The 20215-nt window shown below is 44.0% G+C and overlaps 1 long non-coding RNA gene and 1 pseudogene across 1 annotated transcript; one reads left to right on the top strand and one right to left on the bottom strand.

Annotated features, from left to right (window-relative positions):
• The first annotated feature begins 4389 nt into the window (after positions 1-4389).
• On the top strand, positions 4390-14541 carry LOC108026234 (vacuolar protein sorting-associated protein 41 homolog; annotated as a pseudogene).
• A 4495-nt stretch (positions 14542-19036) lies between these two features.
• LOC127012148 (uncharacterized) lies at positions 19037-19644 on the bottom strand. Its single transcript, XR_007765675.1, has 3 exons — positions 19476-19644; positions 19149-19416; positions 19037-19086 (listed from the first exon to the last, which is right to left on the bottom strand). It is a non-coding gene; the product is annotated as an uncharacterized LOC127012148 (long non-coding RNA).
• Between the last annotated feature and the right edge of the window lie 571 nt (positions 19645-20215).

The raw sequence follows: 20215 nt of genomic DNA, 5'->3' as shown, positions 1-20215 counted from the left end.
ACCCGCAAGAGCCCTTGTCAAGATTTGAAGTCAGGCAGGAGACAAACTGTGTGCTAACTTTGCTGTCCAGACGACTATTGGTCTCGACTGGACTCCTTAAAAGAGGCAGTTGAATGCATACTTCTACCATATATATCAAGATATCCTCCAGCAGATACAGAAAATTTCGTCTAGCTGGATTCCGATTCATGTATTCCTACCAGACCCCAAACTTTTATCCCTAAACCGTCGACATGGTGGTCAGCTCTGACTTGTTTCGAAGGATGAATATGTCAAAAGCGCGGTCGAATGGGCCGTCGACTAGCGTACTTGGTTCTAGAACGCAGAGCACGACTGCCGATGTTAATGCCTAAAGGGGATCGTTTTGTTAAATAATATATTGATAATTTTTACTACGCCAATTGTCACGCAGAACTTCGCGCTCTAGTCGGCTTGCTTCGGCAGATAATTTGGTTGATCAATGCACTATGCGAGTGCAGTTTTGTTGTTCGACGATGTACGCACTGTTTCCAGTGTAAACCACCATTAATGTCACAAATAATAGAAGGCCTGCCATTTGACTGTGTCAGAGTCAGTTGACCCTTTATAATAAGCTTAGTAGATCAGATCGGTTCAGGGTACCTCTAAAAAATTATGGCGCAGAACTTACATATTACTCCTCAAAAGCGGCTCACTTAGAGCTGCTGAGGCACCTCATATCTGACTGGTTTACCAGACTAGTTAAGCTGCGTGACCCGCTGGAACAACTTGATTGCGCATCCCCACTTTGGGGAGGAACAACGCTCGCTGCTTTACCCCCAGAATCCTAAAAATCTGGAAGATCATATCAGCCAGTAAAAAAGGTTCGTTATGAATTTATTATTTCTTTGTTCGTTGCGATGCCTGCGCGCAGGGGCGTAGCACAGCTGATATATCGCTAAAAATCTACCCCAACAAGTCTGCAAGCAACGTTCATACTAAAGACCATACAAAGCACTACATACTAAAATAATAAAATAATAAAAAAATGGGTTGGTGGTTAGATCTTGAAACATTATCAAAAGGCATAGCAATTTATCGAAAACAAAACATAATGTTGCTGAGACGTACACTATTTTTTTGCTCGTGTTTCATTGCTTGAATTTGAATTTTTACAAAGTATGGCTAATAATGACATATGAACACCAAACAAAAATGTTCCGGCAAGTATAAATTTATGGCGGTTGGTTGACTTTTTCATATAAATGACCATATATATTTCATCAGGATCACTTTTCGAGTCAACCCCTCTGCCTGTCTGTCTATTCTTATGAACCGTGGAATATTGGACTCTAAAAAATCTAGCTACAAATTTTGGATTAAGCATATAAAGCATCTCCAGTTGATTTTACCTTATTGGCACATTTATTGTATGCTGCGTGCACCGATTCAACGCGGGCAGTGTTGGTCATTTCGTTATGAATTTATTATTTCTTTGTTTGTTGCGATGCCTGCGCGCAGGGGCGTAGCACAGCTGATATATCGCTAAAAATCTACCCCAAAAAGTCTGCAAGCAACGTTCATACTAAAGACCACACAAAACACAACATACTAAAATAATAAAAAAATGGGTTGGTGGTTAGATCTTGAAACATTCTCAGAAGGCATAGCAATTTATCGAAAACGAAACATAATGTTGCTGAGACGTACACTATGTGTTGCTCGTGTTTCATTGCTTGAGTTTAAATTTTTACAAAGTATGGCTAATAATGACATATTAAAACCAAACAAAAATGTTCCGGTATGTATGAATTTGGTTGACTTTATCATATAAATAACAATAAAAAAATTGATCGGGATCAGTTTTCGAGTCAATCCCTCTGCGTGTTTGTCTATTTGTTTGAACGCCTGAATATTGAACTCTAAAAAATCTAGCTACAAATTTTGGATTAAGCATATTAAGGTTCTCCAGTTGTTTTTACCTTATTGGCACAATTCCTCTAACTTATTAACTTTATTATTAATCAATAAGTGCTAAATACTAACAAAGTAAAATACGCTTTAACTTTTTCTTTGTTTTCCATATTCTCTGCAGAAGGACCTACGGTGGGAAGTAAAGTTGGGATCTTTGTTGGTACTTTCATATTAGGAGGCAATAGAACTGCTTGCCACGCAAGGCGGTAGCGTTCCCGTTCACTCCATAACCAGGTAAGTTAAAAACTTTAATCCATTGATGCGTTTAAATAAATTACTATTATTATTATATACATTAGCCATTTATTGGCGCTTAAGCAATATGAGGACGCAACAAAACTGTGCCTTTGGAAAAATAAATTTTTAAATATGTAAAATGTCAGCAGGTACGCTCTGTTTGTGCTTATCTGCCGACATCAAAGAATGCCAATCCTCACATACGAGATGGTTTTGTACGAATTTCTAAAGTTCGATGTATTTAAATCGCTTTTATTACAGAACAAGGATGTGTTTCAATTAATACTGCCATTCCAAAATTAATTATACCGTTAGTTCAATTGGATCGTGAACGTGCCTTTGAAATACTTGTAGATACGAACAAGATAAAGCCAGAAGTCGTTGTCCATCAGCTGGAGCACACTCCAGGGTATCTATACTGGGTAAAAGACTTACGTGACATGTTAGAAATACACTATATTTATATCCATTATTCGTAGTAAAAAGGTTATATGGAAAGAATGTAACAAGCTAAATAAAGCGTGTAACGAATTGATTTGTTTGCTGTCTGCTCGCTACGAGATTTGTGCGGCCAGCTCAGTAGATTAAGTGTGTTCGTCCAACCAAATTTATTTAAACGTTTCGCCCAGTAGTTTATTGAGAAAGCTCAGAACTCACGGGTTCGTAGTGGGTTTATTACGGGTATAACTGCAGTCGGCCTTATAATTTACTTGTCCTCGCTTTCTCACCCTGACTGGGTGGCTGTACGTAGCGTGACTTCTGTGTTGCGTTCTTGGGCATACGCCGATCCGGGAATTCTCTCCCTTCTGGCTCGTTAAGAGACCGCTCTCTCTTCTGGCTGAGCGCCAGGACCTGCTCAACTCCACTTGGCGCACGGGGCTCACGCCGGGATACGCCAAAGTAGTGCTTGGGGCGAGCTCATGATTTCTTGTCGCGGGCCGTCACTGCTCCAAGTCTGGTAGACCCTCCAGGCGTAACGCCAGGACTTCGTTGGGAGGAATAAGCAGACCGCCTTGACTTAGCCGTGTGGTGCCACCGGAGATTCCTTGTAATCCCAATCACAAACGTCTGGACGTGGCAATCTGGCTCCTTGTAGGCTCCTTCAACGCTGCTTTCGACGAATCGCCTTGTTGTGGCTCCCTCGTAGCTTACTTGGTTCGCTTTCTATTCACTTGGTATCTGATCAACTGCTTGTCTTAACTCTTTGACTCTACTCCTCGTGATCGACTGATCGCGATCGACTGACCTTAATCGACTGATCGTAATCAACTGACCCTGCTGCCAGCTCCCTGTGGGCCTCCGGAAACCATTATTCCCCTTTTGCGCACGGCCCGCCGAATCTCTCCATACCGGGTCCAAAGTCCATGGCTTCTGTTTGACCCTCTTGTCCTTCATGCACTGCTTCCCAGCCTGATGCTGCCGTCCTGCTGATTCCCGTGATGCATATGGCATGTTTGTGTGCCACTCCGCTGCCGAGAGGTGGCACCTTCACTCTTGGTCCAAAGTTCACAGCCGCGTCCAAAATCCGGCGGCATACCGTTACTTCCTTTTTCACACGGCACTCTCGCTTCGCCCGCCAAGTCTCCCTCTTTCTTTCTCCATCCTTGGTCTCCAAACTTTCTTGGTCACCAAACTCCCACGTTCTCCAAACTCTCACGTCCATCCTTGATCTCCAAACTCTAAGGTTCATCAACTCTCACGTTCTCCATCAATGATCTCCAAACTTTCACGTTCTCCAACCGCTCTTCGCGGCACCGTCACTACGCGAATCCGCCGTGTACCTGGTGAGCGGCGGGCCATCTGCTGCTGGGATTTGTGTGGAGTTATGCAACCCATCACATTCCCCCTATCATCGGGAAAGTTTAAAAAAACTCATCGCTTCCACTCTCCGGCATTCCCTTGTGTATCCTAGCCTTCACGCATCTCGTTCCGATTCCCTCGGCGCTCCCTCGTTGCTCCCTCGACGTTCCCTAGACGCTTTCACCCTGTTAGGTGGTCGTCCACAGCGCTGGTCGTCCTCCGCAGAGCAACTTCAAATCTCCCGCGCCGATCCTCCATTTGTTCCCACTGGGCACCGATACTAATCGGCTATCGTTACCCAGAGGGCCTACTCACGATATCGATATCGCAGGTGCGGCGTTGCCACTTGCTCGCCGCGATGTTCATCATCACCGATTTTTCAATTTTGCTTGTGCCCATCGATCGCACTATCGTCCAGTACCAATTGACCGCCCATCGAGGCGCCCCCCTTTCCTGTTTTATGGTGATTCTGAAAATTTGCGACTTCTCTAGGTGAGTTTCCAATTTCGTTTTCACACTTTGCTCTCATCATTTCTTCGACTTTCCTTCTCTCTCGTCCTTCATTCGCCCTCAGCTGGCTGACCCGGCTCCACGTGGACCCCTTCGAGAGCGGGAGCGCAGAGGACTTAGCATTCGCTTCGCAGCGGGTAAGGAAGCTTTGCCTCAGAGCTAACCCCTTTCCGTCTTTTCAGGTTGCTGTCACCTTGTATGCCCCCCTTCTTGTTTAAGCTTTCAGCCGCGTCCCGGCCCCTTCGGTGCGTTCAATTCAAACATCTTTATTTTCAATATTTCGCTCCAGTCTGCTCTACAAAGGCCCTCTTGCCCGCGAGCCCCAACCTTACGCAAAACGTGCGTCCGCCGCTCCTGACCCGTACGCTGCGCCTGCCGCCCGCGGTTCATCCGCGATTTCTGCGGGCCACTCCTGCTCCGTGACTCCGAGCCATCGCTGGCCCTCCGGCGCCGACATCGTCCGCGCCAATTTGGAACACGCCGCCGTTTCGGACAATACGGACGCCGTTTTGTTGCCGTTTGTTTTATTGCCGTTTGTTTAGTTGCCGTTTGAGATTTGGCTTTCCACCTCCCGTGGGTTCCGGCCATTTCCATGGCCCCCGTCCCTGAGGCTCCACTGCTTCCGCCGCGTTCCGTGCTGCTGCCGGTGTCGTCGGCCCGGTGCTTGCCGTCGACGGTCGGGTACTTGACCTCACGGGTCCAAGGGTCCAGCCGGCTCACCCGGGGTCCTCTCTCCTCCCAGATCCGGGTCTCGCCCGTCGTCGCCGTCTCCTTCGCGGGTCCTCTGGCCACGTCCAGACGACCGTCTGTTGCCGCCACCTCACGCCTTTGGCCACGAACGTCCGCACGCTGTGGGTTACGTGCACCGCTGGGACGTCCGTTCGGACATGGTGTCCGACCGGCTCTTCGGGTTGGTGCTGCGGCGGATCCGGTTGCCGGTGCAACTTTGCCGCCGGCGGCCGCTCAAACCTCGGCTTGGGTGGCCGAGCGGGCCTCCATGGCGTATCCGGTTGCGGCGATGTTGGGGTACCCGGTTGTGGCGGTGGTGGCGTACCCAGTTGTTGCGGGGGTGGCGACCGGGGAGAGAACCTTCCGGTGAGGGTGGTCGTGTCGGCGACCCCTCTTACCGCGGCGTGAGCGGCACCTCCGGCAGCCAGCCCGGAGGAGAGGCAGACCGATCGTCGGCCTCCTCCTGAGGCGGTACTCACGGTTCGGCGACATACCTCGGGTGGGTGTATATGCCGGATCCTCCCACAGCTGCTTGCACCGTTCGTTTGCCACTCAGGGTCCTCCTTCATTTCTTTTAACCGCGTCTCTTCCGTCTTCCGCCGGAACTCCAGCGTGGCTGCCGCTTCTTGCTCCTCCTGGCTGCGAGTAGTCCGTCCCCCCGCAGGTGACTCCTCGCTAACCCACTGACCGGTGCTGTGCCGGTCAGCCGCGGATCTTCGATCAGCTCAATTCATTCAGCTCCTTTGAGACTCTTTGAAATTTTACTTTTGATTTCCCCGAGTTTGTTGGCCTTCTCCCCTGGGGTCCCAGTGGGTCGCCCTGTTACGAAGGTCTCTCTGTCGTATAGGGCGCTTGGTAGTTTCGGTTCTCTGCCTTGAGTACTAAACGCCGGTGGGTATCCTGTGGATTCCGAAACACTCGTATTTACTGCCAGCATGATCTCAGGCCATTTCTCGTCCCAGTTTCTCTGATCCTGCCCTGTGAACTGCGCTATCATCGTCTTCACGGTCCTGTTTGCTCTTTCTGTCGGGTTCTCTTGCGGGGTATATGCAGCCGTGAACTGTTGCTTGGCTCCCATCTCGGCCAGGAAACCCTTGAAAATTTTGCTGTTGAACTGTACACCGTTGTCCGTTATGACTACCTTCGGGACCTCAAACCTTGTGATTATACGTTCCCTGAATGCTTTCCTTAGGGACTCGGCCGTCGCGCTCCGCAGCGGCACTAATTCAGTACACTTGGAGAACCGGTCTATCAGCACCAGCAGCATTTGGTTGCCGTGTTTTGAACGCGGCAGAGGTTCGACGAAGTCTGCACATACTGTAGCCCATGGTTCCTCTGGCACCTGCGTTAGCATTTTTACAGCCGCCTGCAGTTGATTCGGCATGAATCAGATGTATGTCTCGCACCCTCTTACCTGGGCTCGAGCGTCTCGGTGCATGCCTGGCCAGTAGTAACGGCCAGCTGCCGGTGAGTCGTGGTTCTCTTTCAGCACGTCGCGATATCCTCACTGCCTGCTTTGTATGGTATGTTCCTGTACAAGGTGTCTCCCTCCATCACGTAGTCCGGTTACTTTTGCGGCTGGATCCTAATCTTTCCGCGCATGTCCTGAATCCAGCTGCATGATGCTGAGGCTTCCGCCACCGATGTCTCCTTGATCCCTCGCAGCGTTACTGGTAGAGGCTGCCTTGACAATGCGTCTGCCACTACATTGAGTTGTCCCTTCCTGTACGCTATTCCGAAGTCATACTGCTGCAACTCCAGGGCCCATCTGGCGATCCTTCCTGAAGGGCTCTCGATGCTGTTGATCCACTTCAGTGCCATGTGAGTGCGGTTACCACCTTGAAGTGGTACCCTTCCAGATATGGCTTAAGTTTTCGGATCGCCCAGAATATTGCCAAACACTTCTTCTCGGGCGTGGAGTAGCTTTTCTCAGCACCGTTGAGCGTTTGGCTTGAGTAAGAGATCACCTTTTCGCCACGTTCCTGGGTCAAAATGGCCCTAATACCGTAATCACTCACGTCCGTTTGGAATACAAATAGTTATTCAAAATCCGGGCACGCCAGTACGGGGTCTGCCACCAGTCTTGTCTTTATTTCTTCGAATGCCGACAGATGATCCACACCCACTTGTTGCCCTTGGGCAGCTGATCGTTGAGACGTTTAACTATTTTTGCGTAGTCAGGTACAAATCGCCGGTACCATGAAACTACGCCCAGGTACTGTCGGAGCTCTCTAACTGTTGACGGCGGTTCTAGTTCGGTGATGGTCGCTACCTTTCCCGGATGCGTGCCTATCCCGTCGCTAGTCACTCTATGACCCAGATATAGAAGCTCCTTCCTGAAAAACTGACATTTTTCCGGGTTTAATCTCAGATTAGCCTCTTTCAGTCGCCGGAATACCTCTTTCAAGTTTGCCTTGTGCGTGCGGCGACATCTCGGGACCGATCCCACAGTCCAACACCCGCATCTGGTCGCAGATGCCGAATGGAGTCCAAACGGCATTACTCTCCACTGGAATAAGACCTTTCCCGGCACTGTAAACGCAGTGTACCGCCTACTTCTCTCTTTCAGGTCCAAACTGCTTATGTATCGTGCCTCTCTCAGCTGGTTGAGGATATAACTTATTCGAGGCATCGGGTTGGCATCCTTTATCGTCTTGGCGTTGATCTGTCTGAAGTCGACGCACAGTCTCCACTTGCCCGCCTTCTTCCTAACCATCACGATGGGATAGCTGTAAGGTCTGGTTGAGTGCTCTATGCATCCCATTTGGATTAGCTCCACCTTCACATTGATCTCCCCTTGAACTTTCGGGTTCTTGGGTTAGTATCGCTGCTTTATTGGTTTGTCGTCCTTCATCGTGGTTTGGTGCTCTGCCATGTTCGACGTTCCTGTCATAGTTTTGAAACTGGATAACTCTGCCTGCCCGTGTCGATCGTAGCCTTGTACGTGCCTCCTCCTCGATTAGCTTGCCCGTTAGTTTGGAGAGGTAGCATCTTGCGACCCCCGCTCGCCTCTCTGCGGCTGAGATCGCTGGACATTTTCCGCCTGCTGGCAGCACTCGACGCCACTGACACCTACCCTCCCGCACACCCAGTAGAACAACATGCGTTGGAGTCGACGTACATGGCCGTCGCACCATCGGCAGGCCTCATGGAGATCTGCGATGTGTGTCGTTCCCCGCGGCCTCTGTGTTGTGTTAGGTGGTCTCCACACAGTGTTCGCTGGTTGCATCTGTTGCTGCTGTGGTGGTGCCCATTGGCCGCCTCATGCTCCTCGTGCCTGCTGTCGTGGGACTCGGTGTGGCGGTCAACATTGGTCATTTCTCCGTGTCTCCTGGTTATCTGTCTCCTCGCAACTTATGCACGTGACCTGTGTTGGTGGTGACGACTTGGCCTTCGAGAATTAGTTTTCTGGTGCGAACGCTTCCCACTCCTTTTCCAGTTCTTCGTACTTATCGGCTAATAGCATCAACGTGTCTAGGTCCAGCACTTTGTACGCCCTTAGGAAGATCCTTAAGCTTGGGGTGCAGTTTTCCTTGATGATCTTTGAGGTGTCTCTCGCGGAAAAGTTTAATGGCCTCATCATCGTCTGCATGTCGATCATGTAGTCTTTAAATGACTCACTGAAACCCTGCGTTGCCTGACCTGATCCGACAGCCTTGTGAAGAAATCTCTCGGCAGAAGTCCTTAAGAAAGACAGTTAGATCTTGTGTTTGTTTCACACCCGTCTGAAATTACAGTATGCAGAATTGACTCTGTTGTTGTACCTGAAGACCGATATCATCCAACTATGAAACTAACAATTTGCCTCTCCTGCTCTGATACCCTCTCTCCTTTAGTTTCTCCAACTAAAATGAGATGTTTTCGTAAATGTGACTATAATAAACTTAACGATATGATTTCTCATTATAATTGGACAGACTTGTACAATTGTACAGGCATTGAAAGTGCCACTGAACTATTCTATGCAGTCTTAAATACGTTTTTTAATGAATGCGTATTTGATGGGTTTCTTTCAAACCTGAACAGGCCTCCTTGATTTACCAATGCGCTGCAAAGACTAAAAACCTTAAATCTAACACTTATAAAAAGTATAAAAATCGGGTAGACCAGCAGATTTTTCTAAATATGTGGTGGCTCGAACACATTTAAATGTTCTCAACAGTCAATGCTATTCTATGTAAAACAATCCGAAACAGTTTTACAACTTTGTTAATGCCAAGCGTAAGTCATCGGCATTGCCTTCATCGGTACGTCTAAAATCAATGGAGGCATCGACGGATTCTGAAATTGCTGATTTATTTGCTGAGTTTTACCAAACTACTTATAGTTCGACAGCTTGGTCAAATTCTAACTACCCTAATCCCTTAAATAGGGCAAATAGTATTTTTTCCCCTGTAATCAGCGAAAGCTCTCTCGTAAGAGATTTGGCAACAACAACGCCAACTTTTTCTGTCGGTCCAGATGGACTTCCTGGATGTGTGCTTAAGTTTTGTTCGTCAACCATTTGTAAACCGATTATTAAACTTTTTAATTTGTCTATTTCATCATCAGTTTTTCTTTCTATCTGGAAGGGCTCTTTTATTATTCCACTCAATAAAAAAGGTGTGAAGGCAGATGCCCAAAATTATAGAGGTATTTGAATGTATTATCACTTCTCGTTTGCAACATTTATGTTCCACGCTTATATCACCGTGTCAGCATGGTTTTGTTAAGCGAAGATCGACCACCACCAACCTTCTTGAATTGTCATCTATTGTAATAAATGGGTTTAAGAAAATAATGTAGACTTATATTGTATATACAGATTTTAGTAAGGCCTTCGACTCCGTTTACCACTCACTTCTTTTATTTAAATTAGATCAGCTTGGGTTTTCTGGTAATCTATTATCTTGGATTTAAAGTTTCTTGAATGGTAGGACTCAGAGGGTTATATTCAAGAATGCTGTTTGATCTACGTGACATCTGGAGTGCCTCAGGGTAGTTAACGATCTTCCCTCAATCATAACACATTCTCGTGTACTAATGTATGCTGATAATGTTAAGCTTTGTTTATCATATAATGATATAGCGTCGGGATTTAACTTACAGTCGGATATTGATTGTTTTCATGGATGGTGTGAGTACAACCTTTTAAATTTGAACTGCCTTAAATGCAAAGTTATGACTTTATCAGTTACTACGTTTATCAGTTACTTTCTTAAGAATACGCCACTTGACCATACATATTCAGTTAACGATTTAGGTGTTCTCCTTGGCTCTAAACTTAAATTTGACTGACACAATAAGTCCACTGTTAACAAAGCCATGAGTGTTCTTGGGTTTACAAAGCGTTGGTCAAAGGAATTTGATGACCCTTATACGCCCAAATTATACCCCCCTTGTCGACCGTATTAAGTCGGTACAAAAAAAATTTCTTTTATTTGCCCTGCGTAGTTTGAAATGGGATCAAAACGTAAGGCTACCTTCCTACGAGAGTAGTTTACAATTGCTTAATTTACGTTCACTTGTAAATCGTAGAACAATGCTTGGTACTATTTTTATACAAAACTTTATTAAAGGTGACATTGATTCTGCAGATCTTTTAAACCGCCTAACATCCAACGTTCCTGTAAGATTAACACGATATTATTATCCTCTAAATTTGCCACGATGTACATCAAATTTTTGTCCGCACGAGCCTTTTTGCTTTCTATGTAATAACTATAATAAACTTTATCCTTTAATTTGAATTTCAACATCTATACCTGTATTAAAAACTAATATTTTAGCTCATTTGCTTAATTCTTAGTTGTGCCTTTTATTTTCATTTGTGTCCCGTCTCTATTTGTCTTATATATCTTCCTCGCGAACTCGCATTTTTTGCCCAAATTGATAAAAGGGCCCCGCGCGTAACAAGCACGTGCTTGGTGTGCTCCATATATATAAATGTACAGATGGAAGCTCTCAATGAACTCTGCCCAGGTTTTCCATTACTTGTTGATGGCGATGAACCACTTCAACGGCCTTCCTTTAAGCAACTCCGGTATCGCTCGGGGGATCATGTCTAGGACTAAACCGTAGGTGTTGGCGGACCATTCAACTTGTTCCAAGAACTCGAACGGTTTCTCCGCCCCGTCGAACCTGAATAACCACTCACGGACTTGTTTAGCGACCCTTGCATAATCCGACTGGCTGGGTCTAGAGGTCAGCACTGTTGTCTTCCTGTCTTGGCTTGACTCTCTCCTGTGGGCCTCTCTTTGCAAGTTGTCGACGCTCAAGCCCGCTACTAGGTTAAACCCTTCAGCGTTCGTTAGCGTGATGCTCGGGCCGGCTCTGTCTTAATACATAGCATCCAGCTCAGCCCAGATGTCGGCAAGTTCTGGGTCGTTCTCTGCCTCGTAGTAATACTTCGACAATATCTTCCTCATGTCTTCTAATCTGTCGTCCAGGGTGACATTAAGTCTTCGTGCGAAGTCCTCCTTCTTGAGGCGGTGGATCCACTTCTTTCCCATTCTGATTATGTTGCATTCACCGCTGGGACAATCACGGCTTGGGCGCCAGATGTAACGAACTGATTTGTTTACTTTCTGTTCGCTATTAAATTTGTGCGGCTAGCTCAGTAGATTGTGTCTTCGTCCCACCAAATGTATATAAACGTGACCGCCCAGTAGTTCAGTGAGAAAGCACAGAATTGACGGGTTCTTAGTGGGTTTATTGCGGGTATAACTGCAGTCGCCTTTTTAATTTTCTTGTCTTCGCAGTCTCCGACGATATGGGTTGTCTTGATGTTCTCTCGCCTCGTTGTCACGGTGTTCCAGTTTTATAGCTACCTGAAGATTCTTGTCCGCTGCTTGTTCCTGACGCGTTGGCCACGGTTCAGACTCGCTATGGGGTCAGCCGTGCGGGCTTAGGGAAGCGTCACCGTTCTCAGACTAGGGTGAAAAGACAGACTAGTTCTCCAGGATCCCTCCTATCGACACACGACCGCCTGTCCCTTGCTCCCGGATGGTTCCACTGGGTTTTCGGCTCAGATCGTGCGGACAGTCAAGGCGAAATGCCAGGAAGCTGCCTCGTTCTTCACTTCGCTTATACGTCTTGTTTAAACGAACGTTCCACCATAGCCTCACCTTTTCGCTAACTGTCCGTGCCGTTCCTACGGGCTCGATTCTGCGTTTGCGTGGCTGTTGCGGTGTGGTGTCCTGCTTGCTGATGGCGGTGTCCTGCAAACTGCTCCTGACTGGGTGGCTGTACGTAGCGTGACTTCTGTGTTGGGTTCTTGGGCATACGCCGATCCGGAACTTCTCTCCCTGCTGGCTCGTTACTATCGTGGTTTGGTCGCGCCGCTCCGGGACTTCATAAATCGGAACCGTAGGCTCTCCTGGAAAATTTCACTCGAGACCGTACTGGTAGACCGCTCTCCCTTCTGGCTGATCGCCCCAGGACCTGCTGAACTCCACTTCACGCACGGGGCTCACGCCGGGACACGCCAAAGTAGTGCTTGGGGCGAGGTACACTGGGGCTCGACAGGCTTACCCCCGAGCTCACGATTTCTTGTCGCTGGCCTTCACTGCTCCAAGCCTTGTAGACCCTCCAGGCGTAACGCCAGAGCTTCGTTGGCAGCAATAAGCAAAACTCTATGACTTAGCCGTGTGGTGCCCCATAGACCTCAGCCAACTGTGTCTCAGTTCGGAAATTCCTTGCAATCCCAATCCCAAATGTCTCGACGTAGCAATCTTGCTGCACTTGTTGCGGCTCCCTCGTAGTTTACTTGGTTCGTTTTCTGTTCACTTGGTATCTGATCGACTGCTTGTCTTAACTCTTTGACTCTACTCCTCGCGATCGACTGACCGTAATCGACTGACCCTGCTGCCAGCGCCCTGTGGGCTTATATAGGGCATCCGGAAACCATTATTCCCCATTTGCGCACGACCCTCCGAAACTCTCCACACCGGGCCCAAAGTCCATGGCTCCTGTTTGACACTCTTGTCCTTCATGCACTGCTTCCCACCGACGTCCAGCCGGATGCTGCCGTCCTGCTGATTCCCGTGATGCTTATGGCATGTTTGTGTGTCGCTCCGTTGACAAAGTTCAAGTCCAAAGTTCACGGACGCGTCCAAAGTTTGGCGGCGTGCCGTTACTTCCTTTTGCACTCTCGCTCTGCGCCAAGTCTCCGCTCTCTCTTTCTCCACTCTTGGTCTCCAAACTCTCTAAGTCTCCAAAACCTCTTGCTCTCCAAGCTCTCTTGCTCTCCAAACTCTCACGTTCTCCATCCTCTCACGTTCTCCAACCGCTCTTCACCGCGCCGTCACTACGCAAATTCGTCGCGTACCTGGTGAGCGGCCGGAAATCTGCTGCTGGGATTTGTATGCGTTTCCGATCCAATCAATACAAATATTTTTATTCTGAGTTCCATCTCGATAAAAAGTATTAAATCAAATCCTTTATTAAAGAGGTGTGATCAAGTAAAGTGTTCATCGCTAGGTGAAGCCACTTTACAGAATCGAAAACGGTTGCTTTGCTGTATGCATATTTAATTTCTATTACAATTCCTGTTTACTGAGTAGCGGGTATCTAATCGGCGAGGACTCGACTATAGCGTTCCCTTGTCTTTTTTCAGGTTTCCTTGTATGCGAAGTATGATCAAAACCAACTTTTGCCATATCTTATGAGTTCAAAGGAATACGTAACTCTGGAGGAGTTGACCATATGCAATGCATATGCAAACAAAAAGGCTATTATCCTTACTTAATTGCATGGGCGGAGTGGAAGTGGCCTAAGCATTAAATATTATTATTCATAGAGTAAAAAACTTAAAGCGAAACGTTTTTAAAATACAGTATTTAAATTTCGCAGATTAATGACATAGAAATGCCTATCGAGTTTTGCAAGGAACATCATGACAACGATTTATAGCATCAGCTTATCAATGAAACTACCGAACAGCCCGAAATTGTAGCCAAAGTCTTAGACGGCATTGTGGGTAAGAAGCATGATAAAGTATAAATAATATTATCAGAATAATAAAAAAAAATCCTTATGACTTTAGACTATGTGTACCCCGCCGTGGTTGTTAGCCATATTAAATTGGATCGGACAATTCCGAACCTGCGAAAATCGCTTATTAAAATGCTGTGGCATTACAATCTCCAAGAGCAAACATTATCTTTCGACCTTAATATTCAACTAAAAGACTGTTTTGATACCCATTCCGAGGTGGTTACACTGCACAGACGTGGTCAGCAAGTATTCTGCGAAAACTATGCCTTCTATGTCAACGCCCAGTAATAATGAAAAACACTGTTTATAATTGTATCATCGGATTTAAATATGGCCACGTGTTTCATAAGTTGTGCATACAAGGCATTCCTGTCGACAAACGCAGCAAGGCATGTAAACAGTGGGCCAACGATCTACATTTGGAAGAATATGTTTATAGTGATATCACACCTGTTTTCTACTTCTTTGGTTACTAACCATTTGTCTTTGTAATATTCATAGCGTTCTGTCTTATAATCACGTCATTTGTGGGTACCATTTCAGAAAATTTTTGAAAATAAAGTAAAATAAAGCAAAAAAGGAAATATTTTATACACTTTATGGTCATATCGTTTTATTTTATAAACCATAAATGACACATGTGACTTGTTAAACTGAAAAATGCTTTAAGATACTTTAATGGTTTTCGGGTGAAAAATATTTGGATGCAATGCGAATAACAAGATAATCGAAAACTTCAAATTTTAAGAAGCAGCTGCCAAAAATGCATGCCCAGTTTACAATCCGAAAACACTAATTCCCCGGTTTTAACATTTTTACCTCGTTAAGAGTTTGGATTCGCATGCTCTGGCATTGTAGGATGCTCTAAAAACCTAATGCGGCCATTTTTGTTAATTAATAACTTTGAAACGGCTATTTTAGAAGAATGCGTCGTATATCATTCATTAAAAAAGAATTTAAAAAAATAAAAATTTTTGGAGCATAATTTTTAAACGGTGTTATTAAGATAAATTGTGCTTAAAAGGCGAACATAGTATTTCGAAATACCTTTCTAACGACGTGTAGCTTCAGTACTTCACATGTTACGGTTATACAAAATGTAGCTATTTATAGCTGTTGTCTCGCCAAACAAGTTAGCTTTTCCAAACGTGGTAATGTTTCTTTTATAAAGCTTTTTAACTGAAATAACGTTTTGGTGTAAACTGACAAACTGACAAGCAAGATAAAATTTTAAATTTGAGAGGATTCCCAAAATCTTGTTTTGCGTATTACTTTTGAACAGAGCATCCCATTTTGACAGATGAGGTGTCATACGACGAGTATTTTAGTTGAGAAATAGCGGGGGGTAATTATCCCCACCGGCCCCAACAGATACAATTTTCCAAATTTTAACTTTTAAACGTTCACCATTTTTTTCCCACACCAGTTGATTTTTTTAAAGTCGTGGTATGCAATTCCTGTAGTTTTCGCGATTGATATATCACTTCAAACAATCGGATGTAGATTTTTATTTCTTCTTGTATATATAGTAGCACTCTTATGGTGTGGACTGCCGTCCACACGCATTTCAGAACGACTTCAATTCCTTTAGTAGGTGTTAGGTATTGAGGAAAAAAGCCTTGACAGCATGTATTTCAAGTTTTTCTGCGCCAGCATTAATAACAATAGCATCGTTACCTATAACATTGAAAGGAGAGCACTATCCGATGGTGCTAGTGTGCTTGGCAGCGACTAATTGATACTCCGAACTCCAAACGTATCCACGTTCCGGCGGATCGAGTTGCATATACCCAAAATATAACAAATCGAATGGGCGTAACCGTAACTTCTATGAGTTTTAAGAAATATTGCTAAACAAATCCTTAAAAATTGCGTTCGTGCCAACAATAGTGTGGCTTCTACAATTTAAAGCTAAAAAATATTTTTAACTGTAATGCACAATGCATAAATTTCTATCGATTCACCTAAAAGAAAATGGCACGCCCAATGTAACGCTCAGAAATCGCGCAGAACTGTTGCGTTCATGAAATTTGTGCGAGAAACAGTTTTAACTGAAAAGAAGTGGATCTCGTAAATACCTAAAACAAGTTTACCACGCCCACATTATACCCACAACGTTCATCTCTCGCCACGGTTCTAGCTGTGATATGGGTTGTCTCTCCTAGCCTCTTCTGGATGTCTCCATCGGTGTAGTGCCCACTATCCTCCGCGATGTGCTCCGGTTGTCTACTTCCGTTGGCCTTCGTGTGCTGGTGACCATTAGTCATAGTAGTCGTAGCTCATGGTCACTAAAAAATTTTATTAAAATTTTAACCAAACTATTTTTTATGTCGGTCTCTACGCTATAAAGGTGGGAAAAAAGTTTAATTAAATCTATTATGCTGTGGAATATTCTTGTATTTATAATTCATTTAATACAAATATTTTTAATTAATTTTACGTATACGTTCAAGCTTGTTTCTTGGGCATTTTTAAAAGTTTTCTGGAAAGCAGAAATTTATTGTGGCTCAAATGATTCTTTTTTTTTGCCAAATAATACAGTTTGGCCGCATCGCTAAGCAACGCAGGTAAAAATTTAAAACTATTCTAAGGTAAAATGAGTTTTTTGGATTTCCTTTTGAGAAAATAGTCCGTAATTTTCGGCGAAATAAATTTCGATGACTACTTCTCTTAACTTTATATTACCTTTCTTAGCCTTCAAATAGTATTATATAAAAGTAGGTCTTAAGCTAGGGAAGACGCGCGTTAAACTCATGGAACACAACCGAAAAAAGGAGCTGTTGTCCCTTCTCACATTATATATTTGATCGTTCCCTAGTATATAAGAATCGTTATCACTATCATCGCACTCAAAACTCCGAGTTTCTACGTCTGTATACCTCGATCTCCCAAGCACCTCTCAGCAAATTGTCTCCATCGCCTATTGAAAATCAGGTAACCCAACAGTACCTTAGTAAACCCTTATTCCAATGAATGATCACGTCTTACCCGCAATGGCCCTCGTCATTTAAAGTCAGGCAGGAGATAAACTGTGTGCTAGAATTTTCCAAAATTTCCTGGTATTGGGAATTTCTCATGTACAGCTAACTTTGCTGTCCAGACGACTATTGGTCTCGACTGGACTCCTTAAAAGAGGCAGTTGAATGCATACTTCTACCATATATATCAAGATATCCTCCAGCAGATACAGACAATTTCTTCTAGCTGGATTCCAATTCATGTATTCCTACCAGACCCCAAACTTTTTATCCCTTAACCCGTCGACATGCTGGTCAGCTCTGACTTGTTTCGAAGGTTGAATATGTCAAAAGCACTCAGGACCAACCCTTTTAAAGGCTATTTTTGGCCGGGATACGTCGGGAAGCTGTAAGAAAAAATGTATAGACATTAATTATTAATTATTTTTGTTTGATATCAGAAGTTTTTTTTATATTTAGACTAATCATGTTAGAAAGGTGTACACTGTACACATTTTAAAATACCTTACTAATAGTATTCAGATTTAGTAGTTCATAAATTACTGGTGTGCAAAGCTTAGCTATTTATGGCCTTTTCTCGTCAAAAGTGTTTCTTATATTTAGCTATTTAACATCATCTTAAATTTTCAAGATCTTCAAATAGAGTTTGGATTCGCATGCTCAGGCATTGTAGGATGCTCTGAAAAACTAATGCGGCCATTTTTGTTAATTAATAACTTTGAAACGGCTATTTTAGAAGAATGCGTCGTATATCATTCATTAAAAAAGACTTAAAAAAAATAACAATTTTTGGAGCATAATTTTTAAACGGTGTTATTAAGATAAATTGTGCTTAAAAGGCGTACATAGTATTTCGAAATACCTTTCTAACGACGCATAGCACAGCGTGTAGCTTCAGTACTTACCATGTTACGGTTATACAAAATGTAGCTATTTATACATAGCTGTTGTCTCGCCAAACAAGTTAGCTTTTCCAAACGTGGTAATGTTTCTTTTATAAAGCTTTTTAACTGAAATAACGTTTTGGTGTAAACTGACAAACTGACAAGCAAGATAAAATTTTAAATTTGAGAGGATTCCCAAAATCTTGTTTTGCGTATTACTTTTGAACAGAGCATCCCATTTTGACAGATGAGGTGTCATAAGACGAGTATTTTAATTGAGAATAAAACTAGGTAAATAGCGGGGGGTAATTATCCTCACCGGCCCCAACAGATACAATTTTCCAAATTTTAACTTTCGCCACTTTTTCTCCCACACCAGTAGATTTTTTTAAAGTCTTGGTATGCAATTCCTGTAGTTTTTGCGATACCTTTTGATTTATATATCACTCCAAACAATCGGATATAGATTTTTAATTCTTCCTGTATATATAGTAGTCGCCTTCGCGCACCCTTTCGGTGTGGACTGCCGTCCACAGTGAAAGTTATGTAGAGGTACGCATTTCAGAACGACTTCAAATCCTTTAGTAGGTGTTAGGAGTTTAGGAAAAAGGCTTGACACCATGTATTTCAACGTTTTTCTGGGCTGGCGTTAATAACAATAGCATCGTCACCTTTAACATTGAAAGGAGAGCACTATCCGATTGTGCTAGTGTGCTCGACAGCGACAAAATGATACACCAAACGTATCCACGTTACGGCGGATCGAGTTGCATATACCCAAAATGTAACAAATCAAATGGGCGTAACCGTAACTTCTATGAATTTTAAGAAATATTTCTAAACAAATCCTCAAAAATTGCGTTGGTGCCAACAAGAGCTGTGGCTTCTACAATTTAAAGCTAAAAAAATATTTTCAACTGTAATGCACAATGCATAAATTTCTATCGATTCACCTAAAAGAAAATGGCACGCCCAATGTAACGCTCAGAAATCGCGCAGAACTGTTGCGTTCATGAAATTTGTGCGAGAAACAGTTTTAACTGAAAAGAAGTGGATCTCGTAAATACCTAAAACAAGTTTACCACGCCCACATTATACCCACAACGTTCATCTCTCGCCACGGTTCTATCTGTGATATGGGTTGTCTCTCCTAGCCTCTTCTGGATGTCTCCATCGGTGTAGTGCCCACTATCCTCCGCGATGTGCTCCGGTTGTCTACTTCCGTTGGCCTTCGTGTGCTGGTGACCATTAGTCATAGTAGTCGTAGCTCATGGTCACTAAAAAATTTTATTAAAATTTTAACCAAACTATTTTTTATGTCGGTCTCTACGCTATAAAGGTGGGAAAAAAGTTTAATTAAATCTATTATGCTGTGGAATATTCTTGTATTTATAATTCATTTAATACAAATATTTTTAATTAATTTTACGTATACGTTCAAGCTTGTTTCTTGGGCATTTTTAAAAGTTTTCTGGAAAGCAGAAATTTATTGTGGCTCAAATGATTCTTTTTTTTTGCCAAATAATACAGTTTGGCCGCATCGCTAAGCAACGCAGGTAAAAATTTAAAACTATTCTAAGGTAAAATGAGTTTTTTGGATTTCCTTTTGAGAAAATAGTCCGTAATTTTCGGCGAAATAAATTTCGATGACTACTTCTCTTAACTTTATATTACCTTTCTTAGCCTTCAAATAGTATTATATAAAAGTAGGTCTTAAGCTAGGGAAGACGCGCGTTAAACTCATGGAACACAACCGAAAAAAGGAGCTGTTGTCCCTTCTCACATTATATATTTGATCGTTCCCTAGTATATAAGAATCGTTATCACTATCATCGCACTCAAAACTCCGAGTTTCTACGTCGGTATACCTCGATCTCCCAAGCACCTCTCAGCAAATTGTCTCCATCGCCTATTGAAAATCAGGTAACCCAACAGTACCTTAGGGCCTAACTTAGTAAACCCTTACTCCAATGAATGATCACGTCTTACCCGCAATGGCCCTCGTCATTTAAAGTCAGGCAGGAGATAAACTGTGTGCTAGAATTTTCCAAAATTTCCTGGTATTGGGAATTTCTCATGTACAGCTAACTTTGCTGTCCAGACGACTATTGGTCTCGACTGGACTCCTTAAAAGAGGCAGTTGAATGCATACTTCTACCATATATATCA

This window comes from Drosophila biarmipes, unplaced genomic scaffold (genome assembly GCF_025231255.1).
Source record: "Drosophila biarmipes strain raj3 unplaced genomic scaffold, RU_DBia_V1.1 ptg000023l, whole genome shotgun sequence".
Taxonomy (NCBI): Eukaryota; Metazoa; Arthropoda; class Insecta; order Diptera; family Drosophilidae; genus Drosophila; species Drosophila biarmipes.
The sequence above is the reverse complement of the archived record's forward strand: the minus strand, read 5'-3'. Positions and strand labels throughout refer to the sequence as shown.